The 10,757-nt window shown below is 44.2% G+C and overlaps 1 long non-coding RNA gene and 1 pseudogene across 2 annotated transcripts; both read right to left on the reverse strand.

Moving 5' to 3' along the window:
- Positions 1-2,776: 2,776 nt before the first annotated feature.
- On the reverse strand, positions 2,777-6,192 carry LOC112895634 (annotated as a pseudogene).
- Positions 6,193-7,833: 1,641 nt separating this feature from the next.
- LOC112875838 lies at positions 7,834-10,244 on the reverse strand. Of its 2 annotated transcripts, XR_003225221.1 has the most exons (5): positions 9,614-10,244; positions 9,006-9,226; positions 8,534-8,875; positions 8,136-8,371; positions 7,834-8,017 (listed from the first exon to the last, which is right to left on the reverse strand). It is a non-coding gene; the product is annotated as an uncharacterized LOC112875838 (long non-coding RNA). The 2 variants fall into 2 exon arrangements; XR_003225220.1 differs by lacking the exon at positions 7,834-8,017 and having other exon boundaries at positions 8,032-8,371.
- Between the last annotated feature and the right edge of the window lie 513 nt (positions 10,245-10,757).

The raw sequence follows: 10,757 nt of genomic DNA on the forward strand, positions 1-10,757 counted from the left end.
GGGGCTAACGAGTGAGGAGGTGAGGGATTTAGCCTAGGTTTTCGCTTAGTGACACGAGTTGAGCCTATTGGATTACAAATTGGAGGTTCTAAATCATGTAACATATAGATATGATAAGCTTGTTGTATGCATACCTGGCTAGGCTCGCAAGTTGGCTCGAACTCGCTTGTTATATTAACGAGCAAAATTCTGCTTGGCTCGTTAGGAATTGGACCGAGCCGAGTCGAGCCGAGCCGGCTGTGAATGGAGCTGAGTTAACGAGCCACGAGCATTTTTTTTCAGCTCTAACCACCGCCCACGCGCCATACCAGCAGCGCAGGTCCCTCGGCTGGCGTGGGCAGAGCGCGAGGTAGGCGAGGAGGCGGAACGAGAAGGCCGCGGCGGAGACACCGCCAACGAAAACCAAGAAGAGGAAGGACCATTCGTCCATTCCGCCGGTGCCGGACATTGTCATCCTCGGCAGCAGCTGTCTCGTCCCTTGTTCCTACGTGCCCACTTCTCTTCTGAGGCTTACAAGGAACAGTTCTCTATCCAGCCATCGACCGTGACAGCCCAACTGCCTGTCGTGGGTAGTTGTGTACGTTCTGCTTCTCCCCATACCACACAGCAGCTGAGTGTTGGCTAACGAGAAGATAAAAAAACTGAAGATGTGGAAGTTGGTTGATTGCGAAATTAAAACAGCTTGGAATAGTGGTGGCTCCTGTGTTCATTGGGCAGGGATCCAGTCAGCACATTGGGCAAACACAAACAGCACCTTTTATTTTGAAATTACGAACAGTACCCTTGACTGGTTTTGCAGCATGGTAGCCTCGTCGGGGATGGAGCCGACGGGGAAACGTACGCACTGCCTGCCCATCTTAGTCGGTCATTTGTGTTGAGTGCCCACAAATTCCTACCAAATTGTTTTTATCAGCCCGAAAAATTGGCTAGCATTTGGTTCTATGCCAAAATTTGCCATATACCCATGAGAATTTGACCCTGGCCAACTCTAGTAAACAAACTAGATCTGATCATTCGTCGAGTCGATTTGGATCCGGTCAAAACAAAACTGTTGCTTTTCCTACGGCCCGAGCTCGACCCGACCACCGGGCTGGATTTTTCAGCCCGAGGCCAACCCGACATGTGGCCAATATAACCTCTACAAAGTTGAAGAATTCACAGCTCCAATAAAGCCACACCAAACTTGTAAGCTGTAGTTGAAGCAGCAGAGGTGATGGGCCACCGGCAGATCAAGATTACCTCCTGAGTCCTGACAGTAGAAAGAACTAAGTCTGTCGGATTTACAGAAGCTATGACAAATGTTGGAAATAAGTAATAGCAGATTAAGGTTTTGTTATTACCTTGGATTACTCCCACGTCACGAGTAAACCTGGGTGTCTTGCTTCTAGTTCCTTGCCTTGCACAAACAGCTCCTCGGTGCAGTCCGCTCTTACTAGTTCTTTGAGCGAAGTGGGTAGGCCCTCGTCCGGCAGTGATCGCACAGCTGGACATTTACTGATCTCCAACTTCTTGAGAGAACGTAGGCGATGTAATCCTTCTGGAAGGGTCTGCAGACCATAGCAACCTTCAAAAGTTAAATGCTGGAGGAGGTGAGGAGCTCAAGCTCCTGCTCTTGCTCTTCCGTGAACTTTTCTACCCGCTGATCACGCCGGAAGGATAACGTGTGTAGTGTTGTAGCGAGGCCACTGCAAATTGGAGAAACAAGCACCCCAGGGATGGTATCCACCTCAAGATGCTCCAACTGGTAGAAGGAACCTGCTGACATTGCATTCACCCTGCGTGCCACCTCCGCGAGTATATCCGCTGCTATGGAGCAGGGGAGCTTTTCTTCCGTGTCGTCTCCAAGAACCGCAGTGAGATGGCTCTGTTACAGAGTCGCAATCATTTGCTTCCCTGTTGTCATCGCAATCATTTCCTCTCCTAGTCAACTCTTTGAAATTGTAAATCACCAACTTCTTCAGTCCGAATACAATGTGAGGATTGAATCCATCCTTTGTTAGATTCTCACAATCTACTAGTTCGAGATGGGTGAGAGATGTTAGGTTCGAAAGCAGAGACATTGCCAGCTTGCTTGACACCGATGACGGTGAGCTCCATAAGAGATGAAGGGAGAGGCTTCATGATTGGATCTGCTTCTCCCGTAGACCACTGACAGAGCATCTCACCACAATTTTCTATTGTTAATGATTCGAGTGACGTGAGGCCCAACAGTCCTCCCCGGTTATCCATGGGAAGAATAAGGTTTCTACAGTTGGAGACCTTTAACTTTTGCAGTGAGCTGGATGACCAAAATTGCACTCCCTGATCATGATATTCTGTCCTAAGAAAATACGGAACCCGTCTGTGTTCTCTGACATATTTTACTGAATATCTAATCTCCAATTCCGAAAGAGCTGGGAGACAGTTCAATGCCCTTGCTAGTGATTCTCCAAAGAAACGAAATTCATTGAGACTGATTCTTTCATGTGTTATTGATCTAACACTGTCACTGAATTCTGCTGTGTCACTGTCATATTGTTCGGAAGACATGCTGTCACATTCTTCTGCATAGGGCCCTCTTATGGAATTTTGCATTTGGAGTTCAGCCCGTGAGGTTTGCATGACATCTTTGATACTAATCTTCTTAACTTTATCCATATTATCGAAATCCAGATCACCATAATAACTGTTGACATTCAATTCGTTTTTCTCATAATGGACCAACGTGTCGGAAAATTCTTTTATCACATGAAAGTACGTTGTTTTTGGAGTACAAGGGATGGGGGGCAGTGATAACTTAGGGCACCCAAAAATCTGTAGAACACAAAGACGGGGAAAAATGTTCTTTTTAGAACACTCTGAGGTGGGTAGAGTAGATAGATTGTAACAATCAATGCACTCAATGATTTCAAGCCTTGGAAATGACAGGCAATCAGCTTCTGCAACCCACTCCAGAAGACATGGCATATTAGACAGCACAATTTTCTTCAAATGTGTGAAACTTTTATCTTTACCAGCACTATAGTCAGGTCCAAACTGATGCATCCCATCAATCTTCTTCAACTTGAGCTCTGTGAGATATGGTATCATCCCAAAAGGTGGAAGTGTGTTCCAAGACACACCTTCTAGATGTAGAAACTCCAACTTTTCGAAGCAGACTCATTACACAACCAACTAGGACCAATGGTACCACTATGATTTATAATGCTGAGTGCTCTACGATTAGGGTGTGGTTGAAGGCCATCGACAGCATCAGAGCCTACTGTTTGTTGACCCCAAATTAATCTCAATGAAATCAGATTTCTTTTTAACACAAACTTGGCCTTATGAGCTTCATCCTTATTTCCCACATTTTCAAGGTTGCATATGGTGAGGGTTCCTCCAAGTTCTCGCAATTTCCCCAACTCTCTTAGTTCAAATCCAACACTCCTTTTCTTGACAATAAATTCTTTTAGCTCTTGTAGATGCTTCATGTTTCCTACCTCAGGAATGCTGCAGTGGAGTTCTTTTTGAGCAAGGAAATGGCGTAAATTCACAAGGCGGCTTATGTCATTAGGCACACCGTAACCACCACCCCACTGTGTTAGGTCCAAGAATTTCATGTGATAAAATCTAGATAGCGATGGTTCTAGGAGTAGAGGAGATCTAATTTTCAGGTGTGGATAAGTTTTGAAAAGTGCATGGCAAAGATTCTATAGAGTCCACATATATAAATAGAACCCGAAGGCTTTTCATTTCTTTGAATGCCTCATTTAAAATACTAATGGCGCCTCTGTTATATTCTCCAAAAAACATCAAAGTCCTCAAATTTCTAACATCTACCCTTTTCTTCAGTTTATCCAATTCTCTCTCGTAATTTTCATTCAATTTGCCCTCAATGTTGCTAGACAAGTGACAGGATAGATGGTGGGATGTCATCAGCTCTAAAGCAAGAACCACTTATATTCATGCATTCTTCCGATGAAACAACCTGAGATAGCTCATGTAACAAATCATGCATAACATAATGTTGATGTAAATTATCATCTCCTTTCATGAGAAAACCAATATCGACTAGTTCATCCAAGTACCTTGATCTTGTGTCATTAACTTCTCTGTTTTCATCACTAGAATCTGTTATTCCTATTGCAATCCATAAACGAGTAATCTCTAAAACATCAAATCTATGATCTTCAGGGAAAAGAGCACAATATGAAAAAACATTTCTTTAGATGGAAAGGAAGGTAGTCGTAGCTAATTTTCAGTGCTGGCATAATATCATCTTCATTTTTCTGATTTTCCCACTCCTTTCTTTCAAGAACTTCCACCCAATGTTCCCGAGAAAGATTGTTCTTCAATAACCGACCAACCGTTTTTGCAGCTAGTGGGGAACACTTCAATTTCTTTGCAATCTCTTTTGCAGTGTCAATTAAGTCATGTTGCTCAAGTTCAACATCAGTGTCACCAAATATACATGCTTGGAAGAATTCCCAGAACTCACCAGGTTCCAAGCCTTGTAATTTTATCGGATTAGTCGTTTTAACCACCTGTGCTATGTTTGGAAATCGTGTCGTCACAAGAACCATGTGGCCTTTGGCTTCCCCTTTTGTAAACGGGGACAGTAGATTTTTCCACTCACTCTCACTATTGCACTTCCAGATATCATCCAAGACAACTAAGAACCTTTTGGATTTCAATCTCTGTGCAACAGATTTTTGAAGCTGGTCTAAATTGGCTGTTTCATTTGCTCTGCTACTTTCTTCGTTCTCAACTGCAAGTATGCTCTTTAGAATCTCCTGGGTGAGCTTAACAACATCAAAATTAGTTGATACACACACCCAGACTCTAACGGGAAACTGCTCTTCTATTCTTTTGTCATTGCATAGATGTTGAGTGAACGTTGTCTTCCCAATGCCCCCCGGTCCAACTGCAGCAAGAACAGATAGTACTTCGCTGCGATATGCACCGCTGGTCATGTCATGTACAGTTTGCTCAAAAATAGTGCCCCTCCCGTACAACTTATCTTGTGTAATTGTTGAGCTGGTGTTAGGCCGTTTCAGAGAGGCAGCCTGCTTGGTTGCTGTAGGGTAGCTGCTATGGTTTATTTGGAGGAGATTGGGCACAGGAGCACACAAGGTCTGTATGTCCTCGATCAGTGACTTGATTCTTTTGGCCATGGCAACTCTATCAAATTGCAACGCTTCAACACGCCCATTATTATCTTTGTTGTAAGCATTATCTTGCGTACGGGAACAAGAAAAGCATGGGAGCCAGTTACTGACAGCATGACGAACAGCATGGCGGCCATGGCGGGCATGACCGCTAAGGCCACCTCCCACCTCTGAGGCGGCCTCCCATGTGCCGTCGAGCTCGTCCTGGATCATGAAGTAGTGGAGCTCGTCTAGAGCGTCCTCAGCCTCGTCGGCCTTCTTGTTCAGGTCCTCCAGCAGCCCCTGCAGGCCGGGGTTGTAGCAGACAGCGTCCCTCCCTTACGCCGAGTGCGTAGTCACTGCAGAAATGAAATGCTCGTTAGTCACGGTTGGGAAACCTTAAATCCCGGTTTTTCAATAAAGATCGCCAATCCGAAACTAAAGATCTCAGTTAGTAATACCAACGGGGATAGATCTCAGTTGGTAATACCAACTGGGACTAAAGGGCTCCCAGCGTCAGTCTGGTAGGAGCTTTTTAATCCCAGTTGGTGTTACCACAATTCTTTTATGGTAACACCAAAGGATTTTTTTGTTTTTCCTGTATTTCTTTCCATTTATATTTTTTGTTTCAGGTAGCACTGCTATATGTTACTACATGCTTGTTTGAGCTGGGTATAAAATACCCTTTTATATATAATTACTCTACCTGGTGAGCTGTAATCACTTTGTGGCACCGTGCGATAGTAAAATCCGGCTACCTGGGCGTGTTAATGCAGTGTTGATCAGCGGGTCTCGATTTTTTTGCGTCACGGTTGTTTTAATGCACACTTGACCGGCTCGCGAGGCCATAAAAACTAATTGATCGGCGGCGAACCTGTCAGACCCCGGCGAGCTGCATATCTACCACATGGGCTTGTAGCTAGAGGGAGTAAAAAGGCGACCCGCCATATCCCGTGGCTAACGCTGACTCCAACGAGAGAAAATATTCGGAGTAAGCAAATACACGTTTTGGCTACCGGATAGAAAATAGGTACGGTAGTTATTTTTTCTGACCTCCAACAGCATAGACAAAAGCATACTGCATTCCACTTGTAGTTGGCTTCCGCCAGTGGCAAGAAATCTCTCTCCTCCCGAACCGGCGAGTTCTCCTTTGCCGCACAACCTTCTCTCTCCTCCCACCCAACTGACCGTTGGTCCAGCCGCGGATGGCTTGGCCTGGCAGAACATGTATTTTAACTTCCCTCTTCCACAGTAGCCATTTATGTCTACTCTATTGGAGATGGATATCTAGTGCTATGGTACTCCCACAGTAGCCATTTTGCCTTTGCCTATCCGAATGGCTCGTCTCTTGGAGTCAGCCTTAATGTTTCTACGTGGAGGTGTGGTAGAAGTAAAAAAGTTAACCTCCCGGATGCAAAAGGAAATGATATGTGGTCGGAAAAGCTTAATATTTACTACCTGGGCTTGTCGATGGAGTAAAAAGGTGATACAGAAAGTAATTTCTTGCATGCATTGTAGTCATGGAAATTAAGTCAATAGAGAAATAATTTCCACTAATTATGTCAAAATGTATTGTTGTTGTTCAAAATCATTTTCAACCATAAAGAAGTAAATCTTACATATATATTTTTATAATGACTTGACAGTAATATTCTCTCAATTGTGCAGGCCTCCACCAAAAATTACTGATTCTTTCCGTTACAATGGGTTGTACATGAATCCCGCCACCGGACATGTGATTGGCAAGCATCCATGGATCGGTTTTCTCTATCTCAGAACGATCCGACACATTATTTTTCAATTGACAAGAGAAATATTTTTTTGATTGAATGATACTTTGAACTAATAATATGAATATTTTTACTCCATGATTATTTTCAAACTGATAAAGAGGTGTATTTTTTCAAAGTGCTAGGAGTTTTTTTTTACAGCATGCAGGAAATCAACAGCAGAAGTTAGGTAACCGTAGAGGGTTGGAACTCGACTGTTGTCTTTGAGTAAGCAAATCACTCCATTTTGACTTTTAGTTATTTCAAATAACATTAATTCAGAAGTAATTTTCAAAACTTAGACAAGTAATTTTCTAAAAGAAATTAAGCTCGCAATGATACAGGTCCACAAAATAGACAAAAAAAACTTGAACAAGTAATTTACTGGAGTAATTTTCCAAAATATGAGAAGTAAAATTAATTATGACACCAACCCCATGATAGAAAAGCTACGATGAAATCAACAACAGAGTTAGGTTACTGTAGAGGGTGGGAACTTGACTGCTGTCTTTGAGTAAGCCAATCACTCCATTCCATTTCGATTTTTAGTTATTTCAAATAACATTAATTCAGGAGTAATTTCCAAAACTTAGACAAGTAATTTTCTAAGAGAAATTAAGCTTGTAATGATACACGTCCACGAAATAGACAAAAAAAAACTTAGACAAGTAATTTACTAGAGTAATTTTCCAAAATATGAGAAGTACAATTAATTATGACATCAACCCCATGATAGAAAAGCTATTTCCGTTACTATTATTTCTCTAATTCTATGATAATACTCTTTAAGATTGATAATATTACTGCTCATATCAATACTCAGTTACTGGTATTTTGAAAATCGAAGTTCGATTACACTGCACAAACTTCCCGGTACTTATACCATATACTCCAAGCACATTAACTTGATGGTAGTAGTTTTAGTACTAGTAAACTATAAACCAAGCTTACAAAATTATACTCCATATATTCCAAGCACATTAACTAAGAAAATACTCCAACAATGAACCATAAAAAAATTACTCTTGTATGTACAACCTTTATAGAAAAAGAAAGTATTGGATCTCAGATTCAGCTATTGATCTTGCTGTTAAACATCAGACCACAAACATCTCTGAATATTTGCAACATCTCTATTCTCTGCACATATTCAAAAAAGGTCATGTTCATGGAGATCATTGAGATGCACTGAAGAAACAACACCTCCTTTCGTGAACAAGGAAGAAAATTCAGAATATAGAAGCATGAAACAACTCACAAATTGGTGCACGATAATCAATCAGGAACCATGTTGCTCTGTTTCGCAGGAGTATTTACTCCTCACAAAGCAGGATTATACTCCTCACAAAGCAGGATTAAACTGTGAGCAGGAAACAAAGCCAGTAGAATGCGGAGAGAGCCCGCCGCCGTCCCGGTACGGTGTAGCTGCTCATCGTGCAGGGGTCCAAAAATTGTACAAAATGAGCACCGCCGTGCACATGAATTGCCTGCGGCCTACCCAGATCAGGAAGTAAAAAATTAATTCTCTTGAAGACCTAGGGATTTGATCTCGGATCTGGCAAGAAAAAGAGCACCGCGAATGTAGATTCCTAACCTTGCTATTCAATCTAGAATGCAGCAAAAGCAATGTGTGTTACTTCCTTTCCACCCTCTTACCTGAAGATTGCTACTCCGGCCAGTCCACAAAATGCAAAATGCTATGCATCCTGGACAGGAAGCTATGAAATTCCATGCAGATAGGCGGGTCAGGCAGCGTCCTGGTCACCTCTGCCCATGATGAAGAGTCCACCGATGACACCACCAGTTTAGATCCTCCACGGAGCTGCGCGAGCTACTGTCGTGGCGGCCCTTCGACCATGGCCTGATCGATCGAGATCCCGGAGGAGGACACGCAGCTCACCTCTGGCCGGATCTGGGCCCTACGGCCTGGAGTAGGATCTCGTTGCTCCAATCGCACCCAGATTGTGGAGAAGAAAGATGCGATCTGAACCTGAATAGCTACAAGTTGTAACAGGAACGTCAAGACTGATAGATCATACTCCCTATCAGACAACCAAGATCAATTATTGATCTAATTGGAGTGTGTGCGGGAAGTGAAAATTGGGAACAAGATCAACTAATCACTCACATGATCAACCGATCTGACTAGGAGTAAATATGATGGCTGTTTTACTATTTGTTTCAGGCTTTTACGGTTTCGGGATTTTGGTTGCTTGTCGCCGGATGGAGGCGGCGTCCTTAGCAACCTGCCTTCCGCTCTGCAGCTTCCTTAGCACGCGCCGATTGGCTCAAAAGGCAAGATCCACTGCTGCAGCTCGGATCCTCATCGTCACCAGAAGTTGTCGATTCCTATATATACACATATACATATAAAGTCGGATTTACCGGTGTAACAAAATTTTATATAATATCTATGCTATATTTAATACTTCTATTAAGATTGTATTGTGCAGCTTGATTTTTACGCTCCCTATTTTGCATTGTGCTGGACTCTGACTGAACTTTAAAAAACTTGCTGCGTGCATGGTCAACCGAATAGCATAACTTCAGAAATATCTTGCCATGTCTTGTATAATCTTCAGAAAAAAAAACTATGCCATTGCTCAAAAAAACTGCAAAGTTCAGAGAAAACAGACTAAACTTCACACCGCTCTGATAGCGATATGTATGATTATTTCACACCCGATCGTCAGAACAAACGACCCAAAGCAGGAAGGGTTCGGATTTCGTGGTTACCTTCTTTTTCTCGCTCTCTTGGTAGTGTTTGATTCTGGAACAATCTGGGATGGAACGTTCCGTTCCGTGTTTGGTTCAGCTCTGTGCGTGGTTCGTGAGCCTGAGGATGGAGCCATGGCAAGGAGGGAATATTCCTTCAGATCCGGGACGGCTGGATCCCGGAAAAACGAGCGAACCGAGCCGTTCCACTTCGACAGCGTCTCTTGCCGTGAGCTCAGGCGGAGCTCGGGCGGCGTGGGCGGAGCTCGGACTGGCGCAGGGCAGAGCTCAGGCGGCGCGGGGTTGGAGTCCGGGCGGTGCTAGGCGGATCTCGCGCGGCGTGGGAGGTCGGTCCGGTGCGGGGCGGGAGCTCGGATCGGCGCGGGGGCGGAGAGCAGGCGGAGCCCCGGCGGTGCGGGGAGGAGCTCGGGCGCCCGCCCAGGCGGAGCTCGAGCGGCGTGGGGGGCGGAGGCGGGAGCACAGGCGGCGCGGGGCGGAGCTTTGGCAGCACAGGAGCAGAGCCGGGGCGGCGCGGGGAAGAGCATTCCGGCGGCGCGAGAGGGAGGCCGACGTGTGGAGGGAGAAGAGGGTGGAAGGGAGGAGGAGGAGGAGGAGCCATGGCCGAGGGAGCCCGTGCTGCTTCAGTGGAAGAGAGGAGGAAAGGAATGAGTGACCGACACGTGGACCACATGTAACGGTGGTTAACGGAACAATGGCAGTTCATCCAAATAAAAGTTGGAGCTGTTTTATTCGTCTAACTAAACACGTAGCGTAGAGCGAGCTCATCCTAAAATTAGAAATAGAACCATTCCGTCCTATCTCATTCTCCAACCAAACGCTAACTTCAACTCAACTCAATAGTCTTTTATCGCCCTGTATTCGAAATTTGAACATATGCTCCAAATAATTTTGCAAATAAAGTGCCTTCCTCTAGAATCACATCGCACCATCGTTTTGCAGTTCATAAACAAGAGCCCGGTGTGTGTAAATTGTGAAGAATGGAGCAAGCGACCTGATTCGGTGCCATGATGTTCGACTCTCGGTAAACATGAGTAAATTCAACATATCATAATTAAGTAACTTTAAAGACCAACGAGCAAAGGTACATCTATACCTATTTCTAAAGCACGTAAGGTGTCCACCTGAATTTTGGATTGATCCGTCT

This window comes from Panicum hallii, chromosome 1, assembly GCF_002211085.1.
Source record: "Panicum hallii strain FIL2 chromosome 1, PHallii_v3.1, whole genome shotgun sequence".
NCBI classification, from domain to species: Eukaryota; Viridiplantae; Streptophyta; class Magnoliopsida; order Poales; family Poaceae; genus Panicum; species Panicum hallii.